Here is an 11,012-nt window from a genome sequence, read left to right on the forward strand (position 1 = left end):
ACAGCAGACAGTAGCAGGGATATCAGAGTATAAGGGCTCTAGTGGGGGGAGGGAGGCTATGGGAGGGTGCCCTCTGGGAAGTGGGTGTATAATTGAATAAGATAGTTTGGGACGTTCATTTTAATAATGAAATGGAGATCTTTTTTAAAGGTTAAAACCTCATTTAATTTTATGTCTTATAGGGTTTATACTGAGTACAATATTGTATAAGTGTAATAATTCAACTGTAAACCTAAAAATTTACAGCCAATTTTGAAAGAGATGCATCTTAGTTCAGGAAATCATGATTGAATTTGTCAATGCTGCTGTAATGAAATGCTTCTTCTAAGTATGTGGTTATTAAATAAATAATTAAAACAAAACAAACAAACAAACAAAAAACAACCAGCCAGGCGTGTTGGCATACACTTTAATCCCAGCACTCAGGGGGCAGAGGCAGGCAAATCTCTGTGAGTTCCATGACAGCTGGGACTACAGGGAGATCCTGTCTCAAAACAAACCAAAAAAACCCCACAAAAAAAAAACCAAAAACCCTTTAGGATTTTGATTACGGTCTATAGATAAATTTGAGAAGAATTAACAGTCTTTAAAATAGAAATTACATGGCTAGGGAGATGGCTTAATGGTTAAGAGGACTGGCTGCTCTTGCAGAGGACCTGGGTTTGGTTCCCAGTATCTACATTGCAGCTAACAACTCCAGTTCCAGGGGATCTGATGTCCTCTTCTGACCTCCGCAGGCTTCGCATTGGCATGGGGGCACTTACATACATGCAGGCAATACACTCATACGCAGAAAATAAAAAATAAAAATAAAATATTTTAAAGTAGAAATTACCTCCCTTCCACTTGCTTAAGTCCTCTGTGCTTAGCTTCTCTCAGAAAATTTTCAGTTTTTAGTGTACAGATCTTACACATATTTCATTAAATGTATTCCTAATATTTTATATTGTTTTATTTACTATTTTAAATGATATTTAACTATTTATACAGTATTTCTATATTTTTATATTTCTAGATTATTTTTTTAATTGAGAAATAATTTACATATAGTAAAAAGGATTTTATTTTGTTTTATTTTATTTATTTTTGAGATAGGGTCTCACTTTTTCACCCTGGCTGACCTGGAACTCACTGTGTAGACTAGGCTAGCCTTGAACTCACAGAGACCCACCTGCCTCTGCCTCCTGAGTGTAAAAAGCTTTTTTTGTTGTTTTTTTTGTTTTTTGTTTTTTTTGTTTTTGTTTTTTGGTGTTTTTGAGACAGGGTCTCACTGTAGCCCCAGCTGGTCTGGATTCGCCATGGAGACCAGGCTGGCCTCAAACAGAGATCTGTCTGCCTCTGCCTCCTGAGTGCTGGAACTAAAGGCGTGTGCCACAACGCCCGGCTGTAGAAAGCATTTTAAAGTATGCACATCAATTTTTAGTGTACTCATAAGGTGCAGCCATCACCTGTGTCCACTGTCCCCCAAAGTAACCCCACATCCATTAGTAATCTTGTTTCTCAAAGTCTTGTCAATCACCTACTTTCTGTGGCTGCGGCCACATCTCTTCTGGGTGTTTTTAGACATGGACTCTTCTGTGACCTTTTGCCTTTGGCTTCTCTCACTGAGCAGGTGCCCGGGTTCAGCCCAGTTGTGTACGTGCTGGTACTTCAAAGATTTTCGTGGCTGAATAACACCCCAATATGTGGATAAGCTGAGTTCTTTTATCCATTCAGTCATCAGTGGGCACAGGCTGCTTCTACTTCGGGCTGCTGTGAATACTGTTCCTGGGTACATGATGCACATGTTTTGGTTAGAATAGATTTTTTCATTTTTTTACATATACATCTAGGAATAGAATTGCTGAGTCATAAAATCAGCCGATGTTTAACTTTCGGGAACCACCAAACTGTCTTCCAGAGCTGCTGCGGCACCCCACCAGCAGTGCACGAAGGCTCAGTTCCTTCCTTGCTTACGTTGTTTCAGTTTTCGTTATCATCATCCTAGCGGTATGACGCCTTGGCTCACTGGGCCTTGGGATTGCGCTGTGCCTGAGGGTGCCGAGCGTCTTCTTCCTGTGTCTATTGGTCATTTATGTTTGTTGGCGTGTGTCAGAGTCCTTTGACCATCAGGATGCTGTCTTTCCTGCTGTGCTGTTGTAACCTCCTCTCGATATTTTCAGTAGGAGATTCCTATCAGGTAAGTGATTCACAAGTATTTTGTTCGATTTGGTGAGCCGTCTTTTCACTGTTTTGTGATCATGTAATTTGATACATGGATTTTAAATTATGTGTCCGTCCGTATGTGTGTGTATGTGTGTGCATGTCTCTGTGTATGTGGTGCATGCATATGTGTATGTGGGTGTGTTTTAATCAACTGTTGAGCATCCTCTCAATCTGACCCTTTTGCGGTCAAATGGTATTTTAAAATTTTTATTTTTCAGTTGTTTGCTGTTAGTTCGTAGAAATACAATGAACAAAATGATCATGAACCCAGATACCTTGTGACGTTCACTTATGAATTCTACATAGTTTTAATTCTTTCTTGTCCTTTACCCTTTAGTTCATTTTCTTTGCCCTCTTGTCCCAGGGAATAGTGTTTTCCAGTGAATGTTGCATAGAGTGGAAGCCTGGACATTCTTGCCACATTCTTGGTTTTAAAAGGAAACTTCCACTATTTCGTTTCCCTGCCTGGTATAGTTTTTTCCTTTTTAAACTTTTTTTTTTTTTAAATTCTGGCTACTCTAGAACATCTGTTCCACTATACTGGGAGTATGTGTCACGAAGCATTGAATTTTGGTAAATGCTGTCCTTATGTGTACTGAGATGTTCATATGGTTTTTCTCATTAATTTTGATGATGTGATGAATTGTTCTGACTGATATTAAATAATAAAACTATCTTGCATTCTTGGGAGCAACTCCACTGGGTCACGCTGTATTATCATTTTTTAAAAAATATTTCTTTAATAACCATATAATTAGAAGAAGCATTTCATTACAGCCATATTGACATATTCAATAACAATTTCCAAAGCTAAGATGCATCTCTTTCAAAATTGGCTGTAAATTTTTTAGGTTTACAGTTGAATTAATACAGTTATACAATATTGTCTTCAGGAGTACCCACAGAGGCCCAAGTCAGATGAGGGTCAGATGCTCTCAGGCTTTCTCCTAAGGTCTGGATCCCTCCAGGAAAGATGCTGGCCTCAGAAATTTGGGGGTTGGACTGGCCTGGGAGCCTGGCCCAAGAAAGATGCTAGTCTAGGGCAGCTGGTGGTTTTGCCACCCAGAGATGCAAAGGCAGATGGGACGGGAAGAGGCCCCAAGGACTCCTGGGGACTGCAGTGAGGAGCTGGGTTGGTCTGGATGCAAAGGATCAGGAAGAAGAAAGGTCAGCCCTGACATCCAGGAAAGAGGCTGGAGGGTGGTACAGGGCCAGGGAAGCAGAGGGTGAGGCTAGGCCCAAAAGCAGTGCTCCCGGGGCCCAGAGAAGGCAGAACGGTGGTCTGGATGAAAAGGATTAGGAAGAGGAAAGGTCAGCCCCAGTGTCCCAGAAAGAGGCTGGGGGGTGTGCAAGCCCAGGGAAGCAGAAGGCAGGGCCAGGCCCAGAACCAGTGCTCCTGGGGCCCAGGGAAGGCACTATGTTGCTCTGGATGAAAAGGATCAGGAAGCAGTATTGGTTCCTCAGGTGTCTGGGGCCCCAAGACAAGGAATAGGACAGGACCCAAACTGGGAGGAGAGACCGGCGGGGGAGGAGATGGGAGGGTGAATGAGGCTCAGGGAGTCAAGGCGCAGAGGGTGTGATGGACTTACCCAGGAGAGAGGCCTGTGGGTAGGAGAGAGGCCTTCGTGGGTCTCATTATCCTTTTTTTTTTTTTTGTATTATCCTTTTTAAAAATGCTGGGTTCAGTTGGTAATATTTTGTTAAGGATTTTTGTGTCTGTATCCATGAGGGATGTTGGTCTGTGGCTTCCTTTCCTTGTCTTGTCTTTGTCTGGTTTTGGATTAGGGTTTGTGTTAGTCTGCTTTCTGTTACTACAAAAAATACTGAGATTATCAGTTTTCCAAGAGAAATGGTTTAGTTTGGCTTCTAGCTTTGGAGGGTCTAGTCCATGACCGATGGGCCCCATTGCTTTGGGTCTGTGGTGAGGCAGCATGTCAGAAGAAAAGCACATGTTGGAGTAAAACTGCTCACCTTATGGCCAAGCCATGAAGGAGAGAAAGGTAAAGGCTTGCGGTCCCATGCACAGCACCCACTGTGTTAGTCCCATTGCATGAGTGAGCGAAGGGGAGGAACCAAGCAGGTCAGTGGACTTTCTAAAGGCGCCAGTGACTGACTCGTCCCTGCAGCCCAGCTCTCGACCAAGGTCAGCATACATGAGCTCAGTTTGGAAGGAACTTATGTAACCCAATGCCCACACCCTCAGCTGAGCTTTAGCTAGGGCAAGGTGCTCTACTTCATGGTTCCAGCTTCCACCCAGCCCAGTGCACTATCACTCACGTGTTCTAGAAGCAAACCATGACCACATTGATGCCTAAAATAGTGTTGACCTTCTTCCAACTAGGGAAATGCAACACCATTTTCCTGGGAATTGCAATAAGCTTGTGTCTACCCAAAATTATGTTCACCAAAAATTCACATGTTGAAGCCTAACTCCTAATGTATTTGGAAATAAAACTTATTCAGAGGCAATTAAGGCTTAGTGAGGTCATAATGGCAGAGTACTGATCCAATAGAATTACTATTAGTCAGTTTTCTGTTGCTATAACGAAAGACCTGAAGCTGGGTACTTCATAATGAAAGTGGTTTGTTTAGATCACAATTTGGGAGACTAGAAGTTCAAACTGGGTAGAACCATTGACTCTGCTTCTGTTGAGGGCCTCTTAGCTCTTAGCACAGCACGTCTTAAGGGCATCAAGGTGAAAGTGCATGCAAGAGAGAGAAAGGGAGATTTTGTGGGAATCAGGAAGCCAGACACTAGGAGGATGTTTTTGCTGGTTCTTACAGAAATTAACTGGGGTTCATGAGAACTATGTCAATAACTTCAAAGGGCAGCACCTCAACTACCTAACCACCTCCCACTGCGCTACTCCCCTTAAAGGTTCAACATTACCACACAGAGGACCAAACACATCCTAGGAGGGAGGCCTTTATAGATCCCAGCTGGCCAGAGCCTTCGTCAGTACTCCCCAGCCTCCAGAACCATGATAAATACAGTCCGGTTGCTCACTTTGTGGGTATTCTATTATGACATCCTGAGCAGACAAATATAAAAGCACTGTACTGCAGGCCTGGACAGGCAACTGCCTCTCCCCTATCCATAGCCCTCAGGACCCACAATGCTTCACAGTGTGGTCTTTGAGGATTGCCTGCAATCAGCTCTGCTTTTCTCCCACAAGTTGATAATCTTCAGACACTGTGTTGAAGTTGTCAGTCAAACCTCCTTCCTCAGACCTTCAGCCTCTACTCCAGTTCTGTGATTGTCTCCACAGTATCCTGGGGCAGCAATAGAGCTTAGGGCCGCCAGACCGGGGTCAGGTTGCATGTGGCATACAACAAATCTGGGCAGAGTGGCCACATAACTCCTCCAGTTGCCCAGGGATGTAAGCCTTTGCACTGAGGAGTCTCAAATTGCTGCTGAACACAGTGGTTTTCTGCTGTGCCTTGCATATCTCTGTTATGGAGGTTGATGCTTCCAGGCTGAGACTTGGGTTTAACTAGGTGGTTTAATGGGTCTGTTGTGTGAGAAGAGGGTGAAGAAAAGGATAAAGTGAGGGAGAAAAGTGGGGCAGAGACATTGAAGTCTGAGCAGAGGACTTCAAGTCCCAAGGTACTGGATTTGGGGACACACTATAAGGGGACACAGACACCTGTACACAGCAATATGTGAGCTAGCCCCATAGTTCTTAGCCCCCCTTTTTAGATGGTGGGACATAGAAGTCCCCAGTAGTCAGAGCCACCTCACTTGGTGTCCACTATATAGCTGGATGCTCATGGGCCTCATAGTAGGGCCGGGTGGCAGAGAAAAGAATGTGTGTGTTAGTTACTGTTCTAGTTTTTCTTCCTATAGTCAGAGCCACCTCACTTGGATGTCCACTATATAGCTGGATGCTCATGGGCCTCATAGTAGGGCCAGGTGGCAGAGAAAAGAATGTGTGTGTTAGTTACTGTTCTAGTTTTTCTTCCTCTCCATTACTGTGCAAAACACTTTGACCAGTACCAGCTTGTGGGGGGAAGGGTTTGTTTAGCTTACATCTCCCGGGTCATAGTTCATCACCGAGGGAGCCCAAGGTAGGAACTTAGGGCAGGGACCTGGAGGCAGGAGCTGTAGCACAGGCCGTGGAGGAACACTGCTTACTGGCTTGCTCCTCTGGCCCCTGCTCAGCCTGCTTTCTTACACAACATAGGCCCATCTGCCCAGGGATGGCACCACCCACAGTGGGCTGGGCCCTCCCACATCACTCAATAATCAAGAAGATGCCCCACAGACATGGCCCCAGGCCAGTGCAATGGAAGCAATTCACCAGTTGAGGCTCCCTCTACTCAGGTGTGTCAAGCTGATACTAAAGCATCCAGCACAGTTACTTTTCTCATTCTGTGACAAAAAAACACAGGGAGTCATCTTAAGAAAGGAAGAGTCAGGCTGGAGAGATGCTCAGCACTTAAGAGCACTGGCTGCTCTTGCAGAGGATCTAGGTTCAGTTCCCAGCACCCACATGGCAGCTAACAACCATCTATAACTCCAGTTCCAGGGGATCCTACACCCTTTTCTGACCTCTTCAGGCACCAGGCTTGAACATGGTGCACATACATATATCCAAGGCAAACACTCACACACATAAAATTAAAATAAAATGAATCTTAAAATAGTGAGTTCCAGGACAGCTGGGGCTACAGGGAGACCCTGTCTCAAAAAAGACAAAAAAAAAAAAAAAAAAAAAGAAGGGAAGTGTTTATCTTGGCTCACAGTCCATCGTGGTGAGAAAGTGTGGCGGGGGAGCTGGAAGGTCCCAGTGCACCCACAGCCAGGAAGCAGGAATGCTCCTGTGCGGCTCACCTTTTCCTTTTTATTCAGTGTGGGCGGGACTCCAACAAACAGAAGGGAGCCACCACGTTCAGGGCGGGTCTTGCCTCTCAGTTAAACCTTCCTGGAAGCACCTTGTAGACACCCCCTGGTTATTTTCATGGTGATTCTAAATCTAGCCGTGCTGACATGGAAGACTGACCATCACAGTGTGTGTGTGTGTGTGTGTGTGTGTGTGTGTGTGTGTGTGTGCGCGCACATTGGCTCCTTGGGCCTGTTTGTGAAGTTTACTTCAGCAGTGCAATTGTCAAGCTTCTTTCATCTCGAATGAGCGGGAAAGCTCTAAATGTTTCCATTTTAAGTCAAGTCAAAGCATTATTGTACAATACAATTTAATCACTTCTTCCAGCAGTCACTTAATAAGTGCAAAAGTCAAACAAATGTCCAAAATGAAGGAAATCAGTGTTTTAAGAAAGTAAGAAATGAATTCAGATAAAAATAGTAATCACCCCCAGGTGAGTGGGCCAGGTAAGTACATAAGGGTCTGAATTTCTTCCGGAGGTGTCTGTAGGGCCCTGAGTGTTCTTGTCAGTCACCCCCACAGCTGAGTTGGCCAGTTGCCCTGGCGGGACCTGCAGTTTTGTTTGTTTGGCTTTTGCTTTCCAGTATGAAAAGCAGAGCTGCCTTGGTTCCCTGCCTCTTAGGCTCTGTGAGGTTTCTAACTAGAGGCTCATTTGCAAAGAGAATCTTTTGCCTGGGACTGTGGGGTGCCTGGAACCTCTTCCTGAGATCTGGGTTCTGCTGAGGCTCAGTTCTGCTTGGACAGCTTATGAATCAGGCAGGTTTGGGTTAAACTTCTTTGCAGTGGTTAAGTTTATTTCAGGACAGTGATCGTGATTTGCCTTTTGAACTCAATATGAGTTTTTATAAAAGTACAGTGGAATGTGCTTTCTGGGGAAGTCATGCCTGGGGTCTGTCCTCTCATCACCTCATAGCCACATTATGCAATGTGGGCATGGTGGCCTTTGTGTATTTGGATGGGGGATAGTGGTCAGAGATCCGACTTAGGATCTGGTATCTGTACCAGTGCTCCTAAAGGTAAGCGGGGGGCGGGGGAGCAGTGAAATCATAATTCAAAATGAAATGGCCAGGGTTTCTTTAAAAAGTAGATGTTCAGGGACTGGAGAAATGGCTCAACATTTAAGAGGACTCAGGTTTGGTTCCACATGGTGGTTAACAACAGCCCGTAACTCCAGTTCCAGGGGATCTGACCTCTTTTCTGGGCTCTAAGGCTTTGTATTCAAGGGTGCACTTGCATACATCCAAATAAAACACTCACACACATAAAAATAAATAAATTTTAAAAGTAAACATACAGCTGGACATGGTGGTGCTTAACTTTAATCTTAGCACTTAGGAGGCAGAAGCAGGTAAATCTCCGTGAGTTCAAGGCCAGCCTGGTCTGCATAGCAAGTTCCAGGCCAGCCAGGGCTACATAGTGAGACCCTGGCTCAAGTAAATAAATAGAAAACATGCAACTAGTATGTGGTTTAGCCTTGTACCTCCAGGCGTTATGCCTGGGAAAGGAAAACCTCTTCACAGGAACCCTACAAGTGTTTCATAGCAGCCCTCCGTGTGATGCCCCAAACTGCAAACACTGCTCCTTCAGCCACAGCATGACTAATGAATTGTACATTCATACCATGCAATACTATTCAGAAATCAAAAAGGAGTAAACTATTGATAGACACAATCACCTAATGAATCACCAGAGAATTATTCTGAATGGAAAAAATCAATCCCAAAGGTTACATTCTAAATTTTTCCATTTACATGACAAAATTATCGAAATGGAGAACAGATGTGAGGTTCCTAGGGGTTAGGGAGGAAGTTCCAAGGAGGGGAGTGGATATGACTATAAATGGGGTGACTTGAGGGTCACTGTGGTGTTGGATGTCCTCTGTGCCCTGACTGGGTGAAGGGTATAGCCAGCCTTTCTTTTCCTTCCAAGTGTATGTGATTCTACCATTATCTCACAATGAAAAGTTTAACTTAGAAAATGAGAGGCGGGGAGAGATGGCTCAGTAGTGAACAGTGCCGGCTGCTCTGGTAGAGGACAGTTCACAACATCCACATAAGGTAAACCATCTGTAACTCCAGCTCCAGGGCATCTGATGCCCTGTTCTGGCCTCCTTGGGCACCTGTACACATATTATGTGCACACACACACACACACACACACACACACACAGACATGTACACGAGAATTAAAAAGTAGATATAAATCTTAGAAAATGGACACACTCTGGTGCCATTTGAAGCAAGACTTGAAAGGAGTGATAAAAACAGCCGCGATTTATCTGGGAGACAGTGTCCCCGGCAGAGGCTCCACTACAGAACACCTGGCCAGCTCAAGGACACCGAGAGGTCTGTGTGGAGACATAGATGCGTTAGAGATGCAGGCCTGGGTGGGCATGGCAAGGCCTCTCCCTTCACTCTTAGTGGCCTGGGGGCCTGGGTGGTGCCCAGCATCAGAGTGACATGGCATGCCCTTGCTGGGCTCTTTCCTGCTTCCCCAGGATTCCGGGGAGTCCCGGGGTTCCTGGGCTTATATCAGCCTCACGCTCATCTCTGTTCTGTCTTCACATGCTGCGTGCTCTGTTGCCTTTGCCTTCGCACCGTTTCCCTCTTTCTCTGACATTAGTTATACTGGATAAGACCCACCCTAATGACCTACCATAATTTTCTACTTTGGCAATGGCCTATTTCCACATGGGAGTGCAATTGGGATTAGGAGTTCAGTGGATCCTTTTGGGTGACACAGTCCAGCCCATAAGTAGGCCACACTTGGAAAGAAGCAGTAATGAGGACAGACCAGGCAGCTCTTGCTGTGTGGGACTAAGCTGCAGATACTGTATCTGAGCAGCCTCTCTGAGCTCATGTCCACACCGTGGGTCGGCTGACTCTGAGTCACTCCCACTAATACCTTTGAAAGCATACTTTGGGTGCTTTTATAACTAGTTTTTAACTAAAACGTATGTTTATGTTTCTAAGATTAGGGCATTTTAGTCAGTGGTACAATCCTGGTGGCCAAGCAAGACTGAATGACTGGTCTTCGCCCCCCTCCTTCATTCTGTGGCCACCACACCTTCCAGCTGGGAAACAGGATAGGAAGGATGGACCAGATCATGAAAACTCAGAGTCAGCAGGACCTCAACTAGTTTAGGTAGACAAAAGGGAGCCATCCAGGTCCAGAACACAGAAATGATGTGGGAGACACAGTCTCCCCAGGGCTAGGGAAGGCAGGATGAAGGAGACATCCTGGGGACTGGATGAGGAGTCATCAGGATGAGAGAGCGAACAGACTATTGGATGCCTCCAGCCTTGGGGACTCAAAGATGTGCCAGGGAGGTCTTTTCGGAGGCAGGGAGAATGAGTGGTTGGTCTGGAAACCAGAGCCTGCAGGACAGACAAGCAAGGTGAGCTTCAAGGAGGAGGAGAACAAGGCCTCGGATTTGACCAGGGTGGTGGTTCCCATGGGAAGGCCTTCCTCTGCAGACATCCTCTTCATCCTGCTCAGAAGGTCCTGGCCAAGGACGGATGCCCTCCTGATTCTCTTTTCTTGTTGGACGAGCTGCAGAATGAGTGACGGGGAGGAGACACAGCTGGGAAGGACCCAAGGGAAGTGGTGGGCTGAGTGCTTGAAACAACCCCGCCGGTTTTCCTGTAAGTCATGACCTCAGACGTCCTTCTGCCTTCTCACAAGACACAGGGAAACGTTACTGTCATGCCTCGATAACAACTAAGGTCAAGAGTAAAGCCAGAATACTTGAATCTGGGCTCTAGTTAACTTGTAGACTTGTTGCTAAATTAAATACTTGAAATAAATTCCTACTGCAAAAAGGAAATTCTTGCTATTCAGACAAGGAGATTTTTTCAAATCAAAGACTGGGAGTCTCAGAATGATCTCGTAATTCCTAATGCCTTTTGGAGAAATTTTCTTGTT

This window comes from Nannospalax galili, unplaced genomic scaffold (assembly GCF_000622305.1).
Source record: "Nannospalax galili isolate Female #2095 unplaced genomic scaffold, S.galili_v1.0 scaffold147, whole genome shotgun sequence".
Taxonomy (NCBI): Eukaryota; Metazoa; Chordata; class Mammalia; order Rodentia; family Spalacidae; genus Nannospalax; species Nannospalax galili.